Below are 22,001 nucleotides of genomic sequence, written 5' to 3' on the forward strand. Positions count from 1 at the left end.
CAAAGTTAAGACAAAGGAAATTTAATTTACATTACAGGTTGATAAGTTCAAATAAAAGATTTCTGAGAGACTGATTTTTTTCTTAGATATACAAAATATTAAAAATTACTTTGATAACATTGGAGGGATAAGCCTTTTAAAAAAAATACTAAGTGCCCTTTGAAATGCTTTTTCTACATAAAATCAGCTGCATTAATTAAAATATAAATGTCCTCTTACCCAAAAGACAAGAGTAGATACATAAGACCTTATGCTTCCCATCTTTTAAAAAATAAAATAAAATCCTGAGGGAAGCAGATCAGCATGGACACTGGCTGCCTAACTTGCTTACACCAAGTTCCACACACCTTTACCCTGGCGGTATTGCCCTTTTCAGTCAAGCTTGCCTAAGTCCCAGTGTGACAGCCGCTCCCTACTCCTACCCAGAAGACCAACAGAAACTCCTGCCCACACCACATCTCCTGACCAGAGTTCTGCCGGGCCTCAGTTCTGGTGGAGCTGGTGTCAGATCTCATTTCACAGACAGACCAGAGCACACCTAGTTAAAACTCATCACATTCAGGCCAGGGACCAAATACTGACCATAGTAGGCAAGGAGAGCCTCTGCAAATGACAGAGCAGCTAAACTACAAGAGCACAGCACACACAGCATACACCAGAGACACTCCCTAAAGCGCCAGACCCTGGGCACTACATGACTTCATAAGGCATTACTTTCAGAAGCAGGAGACATAATTGGCTTTTCTAACACACAAAAGAAGGAAGAGACTTAGGGGCGCCTGTGTGGCGCAGTCGGTTGAGCGTCCCACTTTAGCTCAGGTCATGATCTCACAGTTTGTGAGTTCGAGCCCCGTGTTAGGCTCTGTGCTGACAGCTCGGAACCTGGAGCCTGCTTCGGATTCTGTGTCTACCTCTCTCTCTCTCTCTCTCTCTCTCTCTCTCTGCCCCTCCCCTGCTCATACTCTGTCTCTCTCTCTCAAAAATGAATAAAATTTAAAAAATTAAAAAAAAAAAAAAAGAAGGAAGAGACTTAGACAAAATGCCAAGATGGAGGAATTTATCCCAAATGAAAGAACAAGATAAGGCCATGGTTGGAGATCTAAGCAAACATGCTTGATGGAGAATTTAAAGCAAAAATCATAAGGATACTCACTGGGCTTAAGAAAAGAATAGAAGACATCAGTAAGACCCTTACAACAGAGATGAAAGAGTTAAAAAACCAATCAGAAATAAAGAATGCAATAAACAAGATTGGAAAACAGGCTTGATGCAATGAACAGCAGGCTGAAAGAAGCAGTGGAATGAATAAGAGATATATTAGACAAAATAATGGAAAATAATGAAGCTGAATAAAAGAGAAAAAAGAATTATACAACATGAGAATAGACTCAAGGAACTCAGTGACTTCATCAAATGTAGTAACATTCATATTATAGGAGTCACAGAAGAAGAGAAGGGAAAGGGGACAGAAAATTTATTTCAAGAAATAACAGCAGAAAACTTCCCTAATCTGGGGGAAAGAAATAGACATGCAGATCAGAAGGCACAGAGAACTCCCATCAAAATCAACAAAAGCATGCCAATAACAAGCCATCTTGTAATTAAATTTGCAAAATATAGTGATAAAGGAAAAATCTTGAAAGCAGCAAGAAAAAGAAGTCCTTAACTTACAAGGAAAGTTACAGATTAACTCAACAGAAACATGTCAAACCAGAAGGGAGTGGCCTGATATATTCAAAGCGCCAAATAGGAAAAATCTGCAGCCAAGAATACTCTATCCAGCAAGGCTATCATTCAGAATAGGAGAGATAGAGTTTCCCAGACAAACAAAAACTAAAGGAGTTCATGACCACTAAACCACACCTGCAAGAAATATTAGGAGACTTTCTGAGGGCAAAGGAGAGACCAAAAGTGACAAAGAAAGGATCACAGAAAATCTCCAGAAACAATGACAAAACAAGTAAAAAAAAAATGGCAATAAATACATATTTATCAATAATTACTTTGAGTGGGGCTTCTGGATTGCTCAGTCGGTTGGGCGTCTGACTTTGGCGTAGGTCATGATCTCACAGTTAATGTTTTCGAGCCCCATGTCAGTCTCTGCTGTCAATGCAGAGCCTGCTTTGGATCCTCAGTCAACCTCTCTCTGTCCCTATGCCACTCTCACCCTCACTCTCAAAAATAAACACTAAAAATAATAATAAAAGTGAGGGGATGGAGGGACATTTATCACACAAACAGACATTAAAAGAAAGCCAGGGTAGTAATACTTATATTGGACAAATTAGACTTTTTTATTCTTGTATTGTTTTCATCCTGCTTTGGTATCTGGATAGTGCTGGCTCATGGAATGATTTTGAATATGTTCCCCCTATTATTTGTAAGATTTTGATATTGTTATTATTACTTTATAAATGTTTGGTAGAATTCACCAATGAAACCATGTGGTCTTGGGCTTTTCTGTGCTGGGAGATTTTTAATTCCTAATTCAACTTTCATTCTTGTTAATGGCTTAAGAAGATTTCCTACTTCTTGGATTTTAAGATTCATGATTGAATCTTGGTAATTTGTGCATTTTTAGGGATTATCTAGGTTTTTTTTTTCCTAAAATATCTGATGTTAGTATATAATTGTTTATAATAATCTGTTATCACATTATGCATTTCTATGGTTATCTGTTGTATTGTTTTCTCTTCCATTCCCCATGTTGATTTTTGGTCTTCTTTTTTTTCTTAGTTAATGTAGTTAAAGCATTGCCAATTTTTTTTGTGTGGTTTTTTTTTTTTTTTTTGCTTTTTTTTTTTTGGTTTTAAACTGGTCATAACATAACTTTCAATGTTATGTTATTTTGGTCTCTATTTTAAATTCTGATTTTACTTTGTTATTTCCTTCCTCTACTAAATTTCAGCTAAGTTTCTTCTTTTTCTAGTTCCTTGTGGTATAATGTTGTTTATTTGAACTTTTTTTTCTTAATACAAGCATTTATATCATAAATTTTACTCTAACATCTGCTTTTGCTGCATCCCATAGGTTTTGGAATATTGTGTATTCTTTTTCTTTTGTTTTGAGACATATTTTGATTTGCCATTTGATTTCCTATTTGGCCCATTGCTTGTATAATAGTGTGTTGTTTAAAATCTACATGTTAAATATTTAATATTTACATTGTAGATTTTCAGCTTTGTTTTATTGTTGATTTTCCGTTTTGTACCTTTGTGGTTGGAAAATATAGCTGGTATGATTTCCATACTCTTAAATTTTTAATATTTGTTATGTCCTTTATGTGATTTCACCAGGGGATTCTTCTGTGTATACCTGAGGAAAATGTGTATTCTTATTTTTCTTGAATGGAATGGTTTATATATATCTTTTAGAACCAAATATTCTGAAGTATGCTTCAAGTAAAAAATGTTCTTGTCATGGAAAAAAGAAATAAAAAGCTCACCTTAAAAAAAAAACAAAACTGCCAAAGGTATTCCAATAGTTTTTTTAGAAAATCAGGTCCTTCATTAATTCACACAACAGGTAAAGGATATCAAATGATCTCAGCATCTACTGAGACTAAAGGAGAAGTATGACTCAACTCTATAGTCAAAAAACTCACAGCAAAAGAAGGAACAATCCACTCAGATTCCCCAATAGGTCCAGGGACAAAGTAACATTTTCTCATGTTATTAATTTGCGTGCACATACACACACACACACAACACTGGTAAATGGAGAGAGAAGGTTCTTAGCAATGAAAAAGATTGCCATATACATATATGCCATATATATCTATCTATATATAGATATATAGATAGATAGATAGATAGATAGATAGATATCTTTCCTTCCCACTTTTTCCCTCCTTTCCTCTGCACCCTCTTAGTATATACATGCAAAGATGCATACACACATATGTGTATACACACATATGTGTATATTATGAATACACATAAAATATGTACTCACTGCCAAAAATACAAACCATTCAAAAAATGTCAAAAGCTTTTTTTAAATCACTTGACACTGGGCACCAAAGTGGCTCAGTCGGTTAAGTATCTGACTTCAGCTCAGGTCATGATCTCACAGTTTGTGAGTTCAAGCCCTGCACTGACAGTGTAGAGTCAGCTTGAGATTCTCTCTCTCTCCTTCTCTCTCTGCCCCTCCTCTACTCGTGCTTTCCCTCTTTCTCAAAATAAATAAATAAACTTTAAAAAAAAATCACTTGACATTTTTCCAGAAGTAACTTCCCTATATTTTTTGGTAAAGTGTAAATGTAAATATCTTTCCAGATCTAATATCATTTTGTAAGTATCTACACTTAGAAGATCTAGATATGCAATTTAATATATAACTCTGTGAGCAAGACTATTGGTGCTCCCTATTTTGTTAAATTTTTGTAATATTATTTTTATAATCAGGGATAAAACAACAATAAAGTTAATAGAAAATAAACCATTTTTGACACTTACAATGTAAAGACACTGTGCTAAGCTCATGAAACCCCATAAATTTTAATTCCCTTTGTGTACATATTTGATGTTGAAGAGTGAAATGTTATACTTTAGAACAATAATAATTGTTAGGATATTGGCATATTATAAGCTAAATGAGTGTTCAGAAGGTTATGTACACATGCCTCAAGTCAAAGAGCTAAACCACATGAAGTTAACATTACATCAAAAATACACAGTATGTGTCAGAGAGACTTTTCCTCCGTTGTTATACAAGAATATACAGGGTTTTCCAATGACTGATTTTTCACCAAGAAACTTTTAAAATTATGACTTCTATTCGGACATATATCACCTCTAACATAAGAGCGTTGACATCAAAAGCTTGTTCTCCTGCAGGTTCCAATCAAAGAAAAGTTTGACTTATGTGGTTTCACCCACAAAATTCCAAGGTTTCTTAGAATATGCTGCCAGATAGCTGAAGTGTGATTCAAAAGAAAACAGTTCCATTCTTTATATGTGGATATGAAGAAATAAGGCTTTCATTGCATCCTCCTTTTGTCCTTATGATACAAGTATATATTTATGTTCTCAGATCTTAGCAGAAAACATGAATTATACAGAGAATGAAGACCTAACAGCAAACCTAGAAGAAAAGTGATACAGGCACACCTCAGATATATTGCAGGTTCAGTTCCAGACCAGTGCAATAAAGCGAGTCAGATAAACGTTTTGGTTTCCCAGAGCATATAAAAGTTATGTTTACATTACACTCTAGTTTATTAAGTGTGCAACAGTATTATGTCTAATAGAACAATGTACATATTTTAATTAAAAAATACTTTATTGCTAAAAAATGCTAACCATCATCTGAGCTTTCAGCAAGTCATAATTACCGACCAGAGATCACCATAACAAATATAATAATAATGAAAAAGTTTGAAATATTGTGAGAATTACCAACATGTGACACAGAGACACAAAGTGAGCAAATACTGTTGGAAAAGTGCTGCCAATAGACTTGCTCAGCACAGGGTTGCTACAAATACTCAATTTGTTTTAAAAAGAAATTTGTGAACCACAACAAAGTGAAGCACAGTAAAACAAGGTATATCTGTAAATATCAATTTTCTATAAAAACTTACTTATTTTAGCATCAGTAAGAATGAAAACTGCATGGGTTGAAAAACATAGTGAATTCATAACTTATGTTCTAAAAAGCATTTACGTTTGAAAGATGCTATGGAACCAATTCACTCTTCTGAAAATTGGTAAGTGAAAGCAAAAAATCTAGCATTTCTTTGTCTTTCCTATAGCAACTGTACAGCAGGGAAATCAAATAGTTTATGAAGGAAAATTTTCTCCACAGAAATGCCCCAACTAACAAGTAAATAATAATTACAGAGAATTAGAATATAATCACTTATAACCCATAATGTAATAACTAATACAGGCAACAATCATCAATAGCTGCTAATAGCACAAAAAGATACAACCAGACATTAAATGCCCCTTGATAAAATTACACCTTGTAGTCTTGCCCCACATCAAAATATTTACCCTGAATCTGAACAAGCCTCTAAATTCAATTATCGATTTCCATAAATAAACAGCATTTGTAAAAAACCTACAGTTAACATCATACTTAATGGTGAAAAACTGAATTGCTTCTCCCTAAGATCAGAAACAAGATAGTGATGTCTGCTTTTATCACTTCTATTCAACAATATTCTGGAAGCTCAAGTTATTGCAATTAGGCAAGAAAAATAAAAGGCATAAATATCAGAAAGAAAGAAGCAAAACTGCTTTGCAGATGACATAATTATTTATGTAGAGAAACCAAGGGTATCTATAAAACAACTACTAGAGGTATCTCTCCAGGTTCTTCCTATCTTGTTAGTAGTCTAGGGCAAAAGTTGGCAACAGACACCTGCCTGGTACTTAACAGTCCCCAAAATGTGGACTTGATTTTCATTTCTTCCCCCATCAACTCACTCACCAGATTGTTACTGAGCACTTACTTGGTGCCAGGTCCAGAATGCACAGCAGTTGGCAGGGGTGCTGCTGCAAAATGTCAGATCTCCCCAGTGGTGCTGGACCCCTCCCTGACTACTGAGTATTCAGTAAACTGCCATCCTGTCCAGTCCAGGTGCCAGTGCCCTCATTGTGTATTTTATAGATCAACCTTGGAGATTTAGATGAGAACCCTAGATTCAGCAGGAACCTTGGACATTCCCACAGCCCACTATGAACCACTCTCCATGCCAAGTCATCTCCCACTAATCCCAACCCTAAGCCCAGTCTCAGCTCACTCATTCCCAATGTGCTTCCTGTTGCTGAAACTTCAATATGCCCCACACTCAAAGCCTTCAGTATTATAATACATGTCCTCTCTTGTAAGAATTAGAATACATTTCCTCTTGTGGGGATCCTTAACGTTTCAAAACCAAAACTGAAGATGAATTCATAATAAAAAAATTACAAACCACACATGCATGGGCACGCATGTGTACACAAACACACACACACACACACACACACACACACACACACACACACCAAGATGGAATGAGCAGATATAAAAAAAATAATGTAAAAGATTATCAAACCAAGAAGTGTTAATAGAACAGAGGCTGATAATCATTTTCAGTTAAAACAGATAAAGTAAATATTGTAGGTTTTGTAGTCTATATATGATCTCTGTCAAATTTTCTTTTATTTTTATAACAATCCTTTCAAAATTTAAAAATCATTCTTAGCTCATGGGCTGTACAAATTTAGACCACAGGCCAGATCTGGCCCACAAGTCATAGTTTGACTATCCCTATATTAAAACAATTTGTAGTACAAAGATTAAAAGGAAGGGAGATCATAATTTTTAAAAACAAGGCAAACTGGGAGTAGGGGCCAGGAGGAGGTGTACAAGATTTTTTAAGGAACCAAATAAAACTTTCTTAAATTAAAAGAAAATTGTTTAAAACTCAATGCAAGAAAAAAAAAAACTCAATGCAAGAGAGAGAAATATAAGGTATACCTATGGGAAAAAAAATCTAAAAAGTATCCTAGAATGATAAAAAGAAGTAAAATGAGGAGTTAAGAAGCCTAGAGTATAAAATGAGAATATCCAACATATTAACAGGCATTTTGAAATAGAGAAAAGAAAGAATGGGGTGAGAGAGTACTAACATTTGAAGAGATCATGAATAAGTGTTATCAGAACTTAAGTTACAAGGAAATTCTTAAACTGAAGATGCATACAGAGTTCCAAAGAAAATGAATCCTACTGTAGTGAAGCTCTGGACCAAAAGCAATTAAAAACTAATCATAAAGAAAAGGAGGATCATCTACAAAGAAATTTAAAATTTTAACTGATAAGTTCCCAACCAACAAAAGAGACCAGAAGACTAATATCTTTATTGCTAAGGCAATAAACAGAAAATAACTTGTCAACCTAGAAACAGTTAAAACTACCATTTGAGAGTGAGGGTGAATGCAAACAGTTCAGACATATAAAAAAAAGAATTCTTTGAGATTTTAGCTCCCAGGTTACTTCTACTCTTCCCAACACTACTCCTTGTCATAATTTCTGCTGATTTTAATATTTACCTAGATGATTCTCCCAACAAACAGCTTGACATCCAGATTCTCTGATATCCTCTCTTCAAGTTATCCGCACTACCTCATACATTCCCTCCCATGACTATGTCATTATCAATAACATTAACTCCTCCATAGTCTCAACCACAATCATCCCACCCCTCCTATCTTTCCAGCTCACCTCTGGAGCATTTCGATTCCCTCCACCTCACTAAAAACTGCCATCCATTAATTCTGTTGCTTTCGAACTATCCTGCACTCCTCTTGGGGCCTTACCTCCTTCCTTATCTGGATAAAACTCCAATGCTTCATCAACTTATATCCATTCTCTTACTCCTAAAAGCCTACAAGTTTGCCTTCACCAAACTTGTCTGGCAGAAGCCCACTCGGGAGTATTAGTCAAAGTACTACACAAGACTGCAAAAGCAAATAACCACCAAGTCCCAGTGGCTTAAAATAACAAAAATATAATTCTCATTAATGTTATAGGTTGTACCTGGGTCACCAGAGAATGTACTCCACACAGTCACTCAGGAACAAACCTAGGCTCATAGCGATGCCATCATCTACAACTGCACCTCCTGGATTATACCTACTCCAGAACAAGAGGGCCTGGAAGTCACACATATAATTTCCACTCCAGTCTAGTGGCCAGAAGTAGTCACATGGTCTCAGGCAACCACAAATGGGCTGTGAAATATGGAGGAGTATAGAAATAGTCAGGAAGCACTACATTAAATGTCTCTGTAATGTCTGACTCAATCTAATTTTCCATGTCTGCATCTGCAGAGCTAAATGAGGTATAGCAGCCATCCTGTACCATGCGGGGACATACATAAGAGGGAAGGCATACCAACAGAGGAATGTAGGAGAGAAAGGACAGACCAGTTACTGACCCCAGTCTCCTTCCAGGTTTCTTGTTACATGAGATCTAAAATAAAACAAAACAACCTATCTGTTTAAGCCACTATAACTGAGTTCTCTTTTTTAAGCCCAAACGCATTCTTTTTTCATTTTTCTTGTCTTGAAATATATATAACATAAAACTTACCATTTAATCATTTTTTAGACATACCTTCAGTGGCATTTGTCGTGCTGTACAACCATCACCACCATCTACCTCCAGAACTTTTTCATCTGAAACTCAGAGTTTCAACTGAAACTCTGCACCCATCCAACAACAACTCCCCATTTCTTCTCTCCCCCCAACCCTGGCAACCACCATTCTAACTTCCATCTCTACAAATTTGACTACTCTAGGTACCTCACATAGGTAGAAGCATATACTTTTGTCCTTTTGTGACTGACTTATTTCACTTAACAAAATGTCCTCCAAGTCTCATTCATATGGTAGTATGTTGCAGAATTTCCTTCCTTTTTAAGGTTAAATAATATATTGTATGTATATATACATTTGGTTTATCCATTCATCTGTCAGTGGACATGTAGGCCAAATGCATTCTTAATCTATATAGAGAGCTATTTGCTGAGCAAGAAAATGACTCAGAAAACTTTACACTGAAAGAAGATAACTTCTACTTACTTCCTTCAACTCAAACATAAAACTGCATTGAGTCAAATATAATTTTTGATAAGTTTGTGTAGGTTTATCTATCAAATATCATTCGCAGCAATACCTGAAAAATATCATTTGGTCTGAGCATACTTATTTTCACTGAGTTATTCTGGAAAATCCATGATATATTTAATTGCAACCAACAGCCAAATTTATTTGAATAAATGGGAGTCATTTTAATTAAAATAAATCCTTTATAATGCCTGAAAAATGGAATCTTACATATTTAATAGCACTTTTTATCCATGTAAAAAGTGACAACTTCCCTAAGTCATAAGACCACTATAGGGAGGCAATCTTTAGAATGACTGTTTGTGGGTTTGTTTAGGATCCAGAAAAAGTTGGCAAAACTCCGAGGAAACTAGAAGGTAAATAGAGCATCTTTATTTTTCCCTCATCTACAGGTGTCCAATAATGCCATCATTTCTCTAGTAAACACATTGGCCTACATTACAAAAGAGTTTCTGTATCTTTACTAAAGGAGAAATCTGAGAGTTCTCAGTCAAGCAGCAGGGTCTTGTTTAGAGGAGGATCCCTTGTGCATTCTATTTCTCTCTCTCTCTCTCTCTCTCTCTCTCTCTCTCTCTCTCACACACACACACACACACACACACACACACACACACACACCTACTTAAGGTCTAAGGCCCTATACAGTAGGAATTAGTATTTTCTATTCTATTGTCACACTCATGTTTAAATCCAGCTGAGTGACTTTGGAAGTCTTTATTTAAGCCTCAGTTTCTTCAATTGTAAAATGAAAAATCTGAGTAGCAACTACCCCATGGAGCTATTGTGAGGACAAAAATGAAATAATGCACATAAAACATTTAGCATCAAGTTGGGCCCTTAGTAAGCACTTAATAAATATTACAATAAAGGTAATAACCTTAAGGAAAACCATTTTCTGTCATTGTCTCACCTCAACCTAGTCTGTGTACTTTTCTTCTATTGTGACAAAGTGATTCTCAGCTAGCCTGACAATCATCACTGAGAGCCTAGAATACAATTGAAAAGGAGTTTAGCCTTTGATTTGCAATTCTAAAGGCTACTGCTTCAAAGCAAACTGAGACTTCACATAGAGTCAAAATGATCACCTAAGTAAACCTTTCATTATCAAAACAAAACAAATAATATGAAAAAAAAATCCCTTTTAGTCTGGCAGAAAACATTTTAACTGTGGTTATCCAGGAATTGTAGGTTATGCATGATTTTTGTTCATTTACTCTTACTATTTTCCCTAATTCCTTTAATAAATACCTTCCCAACAGGTTTATTGCCTGACTTCAACATTACACTCTGGCATTCACAGTACTTTCTCTTAAGGCAAGATGTAAAGACCAAGGCAGAGACTCCCATAATGGGATTTGGTCCCATGCACTTACTTCCCTTTACCTGAGTTCATGAGTTGGTAAATGAGACCGTGAACTAATGCTACAGGTGTTTTATTCATCTGACCTTCATCACACTATTTTCACCTCAGCTTCTAGTGATAGATGCAGCCTTCAAACTAAGACAATTAAAAATATGCAAACATAACAGCCCCCCAAAATCATACTGTCAAATCATGTTTTAGTTCTAATATGTAAGTAACAAAATGAAGAGTGTTTGCAGTAAGTATAGAGAAACAAAATTTTACCAATTCTTGGGTAACACTTAAGATACATTTTCATCATTTCAAGATAAGTTTTCATCTTTTTTTTAATCTTTGTCTCAATTTAATGGTGTCTCAATTTAATGAGCCAAATTGTTACAAAATGAAAATTAAAAGGGCCTTATGTGTCAAGTTTTTGATGTAGTTTTCAAATGTAGGGTTTTAATGTAATGTTTACATATAGAAGATTATGATAACTCCTCCACAGGATCTCACAATGAGATTAGGATTTTAAAGTATAACTCCTAATCCAGATCTTTCTCTTCGTTGGGAAACTTTATTTCTTCTAAACCACTCTAGACTCATTCTAATACAAAGAGCCCCCAGAGGGGGAAAGTGAAGTTGCATTCACAGGAGAGACATAAGCCACATTCCCGGGCAGCCTGCATACACGAGTACAGGATCAGCAGCAACAAAAGCTCACATTCAGTACCACTGGCACACCACACATCTCCAAGGATTACTGATGATTGTGAAGTATTTATGTCATCTTATAAATGCTGCCATTCACTCTCACTGCGGCTAGTGGGCATCTGAAAAATCTTTCAACACATCCCCTGTTAGAAGTCCACAGGGACAGATAAGTAATGAGGAAAGGCCTTTCCAAATTTAAAAGGAAACATTTGGTACTTCAGTTTCCAGTATTGCAACATCTCTTTTTCAACAAAGGAATTTATTACACAGTACGTCACCTTTTCCCTTTCGGAGGATTTACTGCCAATTTTGGAGTTGGGTTACTTCTGGTTTTCAAGCCTGTCTTGTGAAATTAAAGAGAGGACTGCCTTAAAAGTGATAGAACACACATGATTTCAGTCTTCACAGTGTCCCTATGGTTATCAAACCTGGAACCTATTACATACAAGAAGAAAACATAAGGAGCTTTATAAAGAGATGGAATAATAGTGAAGATGTCTAATCCAGTCAAGTCTAAAAGTTATACCCACCAACACACATTTAGTATTTCCTCAATATTTAGCTCTCTCTAATCCATAATCCATCAGCACACTTTGGATATTTATAGTGATCTATCAAAAACAACTCAGGCTTTTCTGATCAATATTATTTATTATTTATCAATAATAAATAATGAAAAGAAACCAATTTTATAATTAGCTCCTATAGATCTCATCTCTTACAAAGAAGGATGTGATTAATATGTGCTTTAGCATTTCATAATTATTTAAAGTACAGAAAAATATATTACAACAGTTACAATTAAACATAGGAAAATATCTCATCTACAGCACAGTGTTCCGCATATGCTATATATACTAAATGTTTGACGATTACTAGTTATTACCACTATTATCAATTTTATTGAGAAGGTATAACCAAACCACAAAAGATTCAACTGTCTGAACAAGAGGTAGCTACATAAATGAGAAGGGTTCCAGGTTTGTGAATGTAAATACTTTCAGAAACTAAAAAACAAATAAAAGATCTCCAACAAAAATTAGTAGTGAACAGCCATTATCCAATCTGCCATGTCAGAAAGAGTCTGTGGTTAACAACACAGAAGCATCCTCCACCAAAGCTTGAGCCACTCCTTCTTTCCCTTGGCCCTGTCTGTCAAAGTCACATCTCAACGTGGGGACTATACCACATATTCATTCTGAGTGTAAATAAAGATAATAAAATAGTACCTTGCTTTCTGATCTAACTATTCTAGATTTAGTTATCTAAATTACTGCACTCTAGGGCACCTGTATGGCTCAAATGGTTAAGCATCTGACTCTTGATTTTGGCTCAGGTCATGATCTCATGGTCATGAGAGTGAGCCCTGCATTGGAGGGCCAGCATGGAGCCTAAGATTCTCTCTCTCCCTGCCCCTCCCCTGCTCACATGCGTGCACGCGCTCTCTTTCTCTCTCTAAAACAAAAAAGAAAATAATGATAATGATAATAATAAATTACAACACTCTAATTAAAGCCCCAGGGCAAATGGTGCCAGGCAGGGGGTGAAAATCAGAGAAAACTACCTTAGTTTTTAGCTATGATGTTCTTAACTATGGTGTTCTTAGCTATGATGGAGCCCCTAAAATCCTATCACTACTGTTGAGTTTGCCTGGGAAACATACTACATGCATAAGATTTAGACTAATCTGCATTTGCGAACCTCACTAGGGCAGTAGCCATAAAAGAAGCCTCATTGTTTGTAATGTTCAGCTGATGCTCTTGGACATCTTCTATCCAGAGTCCTGTTCAATCAGAGAGAACCACAGATAAGTAGAACCACCTCCAGCTATGGACTCTGAAATAAGTCACTTAAGATCTCCATGCTTCAGTTTTCTCACTGGAAAAAAGCTTAAGCTTAAGCTTAAGTGGTCTTAAATTCCTCATAAGGAAAAATTTTATAGCTGTAAGTACTTTTAGAACTTCAGTAACATTCCAGGGGTGCCTGGGTGGCTCAGTTGGTTAAGCATCCAACTTTGGCTCAGGTCATGATCTCACAGTTCACAAGTTCAAGCCTCACATTGGGCTCTGTGCTGGCAGCTCGGAACCTAGAGCCTGCTTTGGATTCTGTCTCCCTCTTTCTCTACCTCTCCCCCATTTGCATTCTCTCTCTCTCTCTCTCTCTCTCTCTCTCTCTCTCTCTCTCAAAAATAAATAACAACTTATGAGAAACCCCTTTTAAAATGCTATTAATCAATAAAATATTAAAATTCAACTATAGACAACTTTAAAGTTTATATTCATTTTTGAAAGAAACAGAGACAGCATGAGTGGGGAAAGGCAGGGAGAGAGGGAGACAGAGAATCCCAAGCAGGCTCCCAGCTGCCAGTGCAAAGCCTGATGCAGGGCTTGAACCCACAAAACCAAGAGGTCATGACATGAGCCAAAACCAAGAGTCTGACGCTTAACTGACTGAACCACCCTGGCACCCTGAGAACTTTATTTTTTAAGGGGAAAGATAAAAGGTCATGATTCACAGACTCACCATCAACTGATCAACAACTGTGTATCTGGGGCTTTTACAGTATCATCTCATTAAAGCTTTACAATTAACTTGTAAAGAAGGTATTGCCATCCCTACTGGACAAATAACAAGTGTTACATTGGAAAAACAAAGAGTATAAGATCCAAGTCTTGTAACTCTAAGTAACATGCTGGCTCCATGATGGCCCACAACTGCAGAAATCATGCCATACCAAAAAAAAGAGATACAAAGAAAACTCAAAAGCCTCAAAACTCTAAGTCCATGGTCAAGATCAAAGTAATAATTACCTGCAGATAAAGAGCACAACAAATTTTGATACCAACAATTAGGACTGTAGATAACTCCCAATTTAAACCACAACATCCTAGAAACAGTCACTAAACAAGCCCCAAAGAAATAATATTAAAGTTGGAAATTTCATTTTGCATCATGGCCACAGTGTGTACTTTAGGAGTAAAAAAAGCCAAACACAGTTATAAATATCTATAATAATGTAGATGTAATGTAAAATAAATATTTCAGTACACATATCGATTATATATTATTTACAAAGCCCACAAACAGAATACAAGCAAGACAGTTATACTATACCATAAATTTAGCCTATAACTACCAAGTCAGCCATATATGTTAAACATTTAATTAATACTTTTCTTAATGACAAAATATATAAGTGATTTGTGGGAGTGATTTGAATGGCCACAGTCTCTTTAAAATCTGAAAAAGGAAATCTGAGTTGATGTTATTTCTCAATAAATTCCTCTGTACAAAGGAGAGGCAATATAAATCATTTCATCAGTTTTAAAGCCATATTCAGAGTTTAAAACCAACATTCAGTATTTAGAGGCCTCATAAAGTATGATGGGGAAAAAGTTTTAAATCTGCTCACCAGTCATTGCTTATCCCTTTCTCTAGTCAACACAGTGTCAAGAGTAGTTCTGAGACTGGAAAAAGACACACAAGTTCTGAAGGTGAAAAGGGAAAATGGTAATCATATTCATTTGTCTAGATCAGAGTAGAACTTGAGGAATAACAGTAAAAATATGGTCCTCAAGCTATCTTACCACCAACTAACAAAAATCACAGAAGCAGATAAAAGAAGGAAAAAGCAAAACAGGTAGGACACCTCAAGTAAAACATGTTAATAAAGGCAAACAGACAGTATAAAATTTAGCACCTCTCAAGGTTTTCATTTGACATCATTAAGAAATAATGCTAGTTAAAGAAGAAAATACATTCATGTGTATTACACTTAAACTTTTAGTTTAGCCAAGACATTTATTTACAATTTTATTCAAAAGTTGCCTAAGACTCTGCTTCCTAGGGCATGAAAAAAAAGATATATCTTTGCCTAAAATTAAACAGTCTCAGGAAATTCAGGGTATTTTCCATGAAAAGCCATGTATAGATTCCGTAGGATCCACAAACCACAAATAAAGAACCCACACAGCTCTGACTTAACTTTAAAATATACAAGTATATGATTATAAACCAGGAAGCAAACTTTCATTTTGATTTCTAATACAAATACCTTCTGCTGGGACCATGAATTCCATGTGACAAAGGCAACAGTGACACTTTCATTGCCTAGGGGCTTATGTGGAAACTGCGGCGAAAATAATGAAATTAGATTATCATGTTAGAATCATACTATTTCATATTTAAAAAAGAAATAAGGATCCTTGGAAAAATAACTGGTTCTGGGCCTGGCTAAGGCAGTGCCCAAGAGGAGTCTGAGGTATCTTGTTCTACCTAAAAGCAAGGAAACTATCAATAATAGTTACATTAAAGAGGACTGAATCCAACTTAAAGGGTCTTTTATTGACAAAAAATGGAACAATTTTACCAGCAAAACGAATAATGGTTCTAAGTCCTTGAATATGTCAATTACAAATGAGATTGATTCATTTCTCTCCTAGATGTATAGAATGCATTCCTTTTCAGTAGCAAATATTTACTTCAATCTTGTCTGTGTTCCAACCATAATGTTTATCATATAACCAGTGATTATAAACATATGAAAAAGCAAGAAATGTGCCCTATAAACAACAGAAAAAACAGTCAACAGAAACAGGCTACTAATGGCTCTGATGTTAGAATTACCACGAGAACCTTAAAATAACTAGAATAATTATTTTATGTAACGAGTGGAAAGGAGGAAAATCTTAACAGAGAAAATCTTCAAATATGAACCAAATAAAATAAAATAAGTAGTATCAAAAATGAAAATGCATCCAACTGGCTTAGGAGCAAATAAGAGATAGCTAAAGAAAATATCAGTGAATTTAATAATAGTCATGAGAAACTACCCATATTGAAACACAAAGAGGATAAGAATGACTAAAAATGGAACAAAGCACCATAGATCTGTAGAATACTAAATGCATATAATGGCAGTCTCAGAAGAAGAAGAAAGGACAGGGCAGAAGAAATGTTTGAAGATATAATGGAGGAGAATTTTCCAAACTTGACAAGTGAAACCAACTCAATAACCTGGGGTCCTCAGCAAAGCCTAAGAAAGATAAATACAAAGAATATCACACTTAGGGATATCACAGTCAAACTGCTGAAAACCAAAGATAAAATATTATACACAAATTAAAAAATACATATTATACACAAGGGGACAACTATAAAACTTCTCATCAGAAACAGTGAAAGTGAAAAAGACAACAGAATAACATTTTTGAATTACTGAAGAAAAAATACAGTCAACATAGAACTCTCTGTAAAGAGAAAATATCCTTCAAAAATAAAGAGGAAATGAAGACATTTCAGACAGACAAAGATGGCAGACTCATCACCAGCAAAGCTGAACTATAAAAATACTAAAAAGCATTCTTTAGGGTTGGTATTACAAATAAAAAGCATCAAAAAGAGGAGCTAGTTGGCTAAAACCATTTTAATTTTAAAAAGCTATTAAGTATGTGTCTATGTGTTTATTTGTGTGCAAATTTCTTTAAAAGATAACAAACCATTTAAAGTAAAAATAATAATGAAGATGATACACTGTGGGGTTTATAACATAATAGGAACATTAAAATATATGTCAAGAAGGCATCACAATCCCAGACTTTAGCCTCTACTACAAAGCTGTAATCATCAAGACAGCATGGTATTGGCACAAAAACAGACACATAGACCAATGGAATAGAATAGAAACCCCAGAACTAGACCCACAAACGTATGGCCAACTAATCGTTGACAAAGCAGGAAAGAACATCCAATGGAAAAAAGACAGTCTCTTTAACAAATGGTGCTGGGAGAACTGGACAGCAACATGCAGAAGGTTCAAACTAGACCACTTCACAAAAATAAACTCCAAATGGATAAAGGACCTGAATGTGAGACAGGAAACTATCAAAACCCTAGAGGAGAAAGCAGGAAAAGACCTCTCTGACCTCAGCCATAGCAATCTCTTACTCGACACATCCCCAAAGGCAAGGGAATTAAAAGCAAAAGTGAATTACTGGAACCTTATGAAGATAAAAAGCTTCTGCACAGCAAAGGAAACAACCAACAAAACTAAAAGGCAACCAATGGAATGAGAAAAGATATTTGCAAATGACATATCGGACAAAGGGCTAGTAGCCAAAATCTATAAAGAGCTCACCAAACTCCACACCCGAAAAACAAATAACCCAGTGAAGAAATGGGCAGAAAACATGAATAGACACTTCTCTAAAGAAGACATCTGGATGGCCAACAGGCACATGAAAAGATGCTCAACGTCGCTCCTTATCAGGGAAATACAAATCAAAACCACACTCAGATATCACCTCACGCCAGTCAGAGTGGCCAAAATGAACAAATCAGGAGACTATAGATGCTGGAGAGGATGTGGAGAAACGGGAACCCTCTTGCACTGTTGGTAGGAATGCAAATTGGTGCAGCCACTCTGGAAAGCAGTGTGGAGGTTCCTCAGAAAATTAAAAATAGACCTACCCTATGACCCAGCAATAGTGCTGCTAGGAATTTACCCAAGGGATACAGGAGTACTGATGCAAAGGGGCACTTGTACCCCAATGTTTATAGCAGCACTCTCAACAATAGCCAAATTATGGAAAGAGCCTAAATGTCCATCAACTGATGAATGGATAAAGAAATTGTGGTTTATATACACAATGGAGTACTACATGGCAATGAGAAAGAACGAAATCTGGCCCTTTGTAGCAACGTGGATGGAACTGGAGAGTGTGATGCTAAGTGAAATAAGCCATACAGAGAAAGACAGATACCATACGTTTTCACTCTTATGTGGATCCTGAGAAACTTAACAGAAACCCATGGAGGAGGGGAAGGAAAAAAAAAAAAAAGAGGTTAGAGTGGGAGAGAGCCAAAGCATAAGAGACTGATAAAAACTGACAACAAACTGAGGGTTGATGGGGGGTGGGAGGGAGGGGAGGGTGGGTGATGGGTATTGAGGAGGGCACCTTTTGGGATGAGCACTGGGTGTTGTATGGAAACCAATTTGACAATAAATTTCATATATTGAAAAAAATATATATATGTCAAGAACTCAAAGGGTAAAAAAGAAATAATGAATTTATCCTAGTAAAAGGATCTTACATTGTTTATTAAGTACAGTATTATTGCTATCATCATAAAATAAACTATGGTAACTTAATTATACATATTGCAATCTCTAAAGCAAATACACACAAAAAACATAATATATTGAGGCAGAACAAAATATTAACAGAGGAGAAAAAAATGAACTACCAAAAAAATATTCAACCCAAAGGAAAACAGGAAGAGAAGAACAAAGGAAAGAAAGAATACAAAACAAAAAGCAAAATGGTCAGATTTTGCCTGATCATGTCAATAATTACATTAATTGTAAATGGACTAAATTCTACATGCAAAAGTCTCAGATTATCAAACTGGATTAAATTTAAAAGGGGAGGGGCCCACTTTGTTTATCAGAAACATAATTTCATATAAAAAGCAAGATAGGATAAAAGTAAAATTGTGGAAAATGATATCCCAGGCAGGCCCACTACACATAAGAAAGCTGATATGACTATCTCAATGTTAAACAGTTATCAAAACAGAGGATTATCCAGAGATGAAAAAGGATATTTTATAATGATAAAAGGGTTAATTTATCAAGGAGACATTAGGATCCTAAATGTGTATGTACCTAATAACTTCTAAACACACAGCTGTATTTAGAATTCTTTCTAATGTCAGAACTTCTAAATGAATGCAATGGACTGAAACACATCAAATATATATATATATACACACATATATATATATATATACACATATATATATATAAAATAAATCTATAAATTGACAATTTCTCATATGAACAAATAAGTGTATATTTAAAAAATAAATTCAGTACAATAAAACCTAATTGAGTATCTTATGAAATTACCTGAGCATCGTTTCATTACTTTGAAAACTGATGTATAAATAAAAAGACTTGAGCATCTTTTCTGCCTTTCCTGTATAAACTGTATCTGTGGGTAGCCAAACAGATGATGAGGAAAGGGTTTTCCTTTTAAAATAATTAGAGCCACAATCAAAAAGAATGAAATCTTGCCATTTGCAACTATGTGGCTGGAACTAGAGGGTATTATGCTAAGCAAAATTAGTCAGTCAGAGAAAGAAAAATATCATATGACTTCACTCATATGAGGACTTTTAAGACACAGAACAGATGAACACAAGGTAAGGGAAGCAAGAATAATATAAAAACAGAGAGGGCGACAAAACATGAGAGACCCTTAAATATGGAGAACAAACAGGGATAACAGAGGGGTTGTAGAGGGGGAATGGGATAAATGGGTAAGGGGTATTAAGGAATCTACTCCTGAAATCATTGTTGCACTATATGCTAACTACTTTGCATGTAAATTTTAAAAAATAAAATTAAAATAAAAAATATATAAATGAGAAGTAAAATAATAATTAGAGCCAATAAATGCAGGGGAAATCATAGAATTCTGAGATATAGTCACACAACGCAGTATTCTACAAATGTTAAGATAAATGCAGAAGAGTTATAGAGCAAGTTTTTGGACAAATACTAGAGAAATATAGTATTTGGTGAAAGAGGCAAGTTACAGAGAACTGTGTATCATATGATACTATGTTTCTAGAGCTCAATGAGAAGCATAAAACAGTAATATGTTGTTTAGGATGTATACATATTAAACTTTTTTTTAAGGTAAGAGAATGATACAAAATTCAGGATAGTGAATCAGAGATAATCACTCTGGAGGAGACGCAGGGGTTTGGGAAGGGATAGGAGTAGATATTACTAATACTAATATTCATGTTAAGTTAATGATAAAAATGCAAGGGATTTTATTTTATTTTTATGTTTCATAACTTACATCTATGATGCATTCTTTTATAATATATATATATTAAATGACACAAATTAAAAATACTTAGTTCTTAATAAGAAAAAAGGATATAATAAGTCAATATCTACCAAAATCCTTAAAAATGTCCATTCCTTTTGAGTCATAAAGTATATTTTCAGGTACTTGTGGTAAGGAAATAGACAAGTATACAAATGTAATGTACAAGAAAATCACTGCTATTTGAACAGCAAAAAGCAAAACAAAACAAAAACAAAAAATAAAAAACAAAAACAAAAAACAACTCAATGGTCGTTCTAAAAAACTGAAACAACCATAGAATAGAATTTTATGCAGCTATTTTAAACTAATAAAATTACTATTTAAATCACTAACTTAGGAGTTATTAAATTCCTAAACTTTATGAGTTAGAACAGGGGTACTTAAGCTGAGCAATCTAAGACTACGAATCCCATAAAATTCTACTAGGATTGTGTATACATTTATGCAGGTAACAATGTTTATGTGCTTGTTTCCAGGGACAGAATTCAAAAAAATATAGTTACTATGGTAGCTAATCTCCAAAGATGGTCCCCAATGAACAAAGCTGCCCAGTATTCATCTCCTCCTACACTGAATCTGGATTAGCCCTTTCATAAGCAGAATGCTAGTCCTAGACCTAAGCCCTAAGGAGGCTTGACAGTTTTTACTTTTGCACTTTGAGCGTCCTGAGCTACCATGTAAGAAATCCAGCTATCTTGCTGGAGAAGCCATATTAAAGAGGAATAAGCTCTGATACTATGTGGGAAGAAAAGCAAGTCCAAAGCATCCCAGCAGACCAGTTGAGCCCAGCCTTCTGGTTGTCCCCACCAAGGCACCATCCATGTGATAAAACTATCATGGACATCTAGTTAAGCCACCATCTGAATGCAGCCACATGAGAATACCCAAGCATAACCGACAAAAACTGGGTCTCTACTTGAGACCCAGCCAACACACATAATCATGAGAAATAAGAAAAGGTTGTTCTTCTAAACCACAGAGATTGGGGGTTGTTTGTTAAACAGCAATAGATAACCAAATAGTTACAGATGGCTGCTTTAGACTAACTTCACTTAATTAAGCATCTAATGTGTTGCATTATAATAGCTAAAACAAAAATCAGAAGCTACCCATCAGAGGATATAACATCATTCCTCAGTTATATAATGCCATTTATATAACAGTTTCATTGAACAAAAACAACTTTAGTCACTTCGATTTCATGTACTTTATTTACATAGGCCCTTTTATTACACATAAATGAAATACAGATCAAGCATCTAACTTTGCCCTTATATTAAGAGATGAAAAGGAGTGAGACCCTCAAATGACCCTTCGTTTTAAATATTACAGTGGTTACTTATGTAAATTGCTTTCATTTTAAATATTACAGTGGTTACTTACGTAAATCACCCTCTAGACTTAAAAAAAAAAAA

At 35.1% G+C, this 22,001-nt stretch overlaps 1 protein-coding gene across 12 annotated transcripts in view; it reads right to left on the reverse strand.

The window, feature by feature from the left end:
- The window catches only part of TASP1 (taspase 1), a 294,418-nt gene that overhangs the window by 154,112 nt on the left and 118,305 nt on the right, over positions 1-22,001 (reverse strand). The window lies entirely within an intron of this gene.

This window comes from Acinonyx jubatus, chromosome A3 (assembly GCF_027475565.1).
Source record: "Acinonyx jubatus isolate Ajub_Pintada_27869175 chromosome A3, VMU_Ajub_asm_v1.0, whole genome shotgun sequence".
Lineage (NCBI taxonomy): Eukaryota > Metazoa > Chordata > Mammalia > Carnivora > Felidae > Acinonyx > Acinonyx jubatus.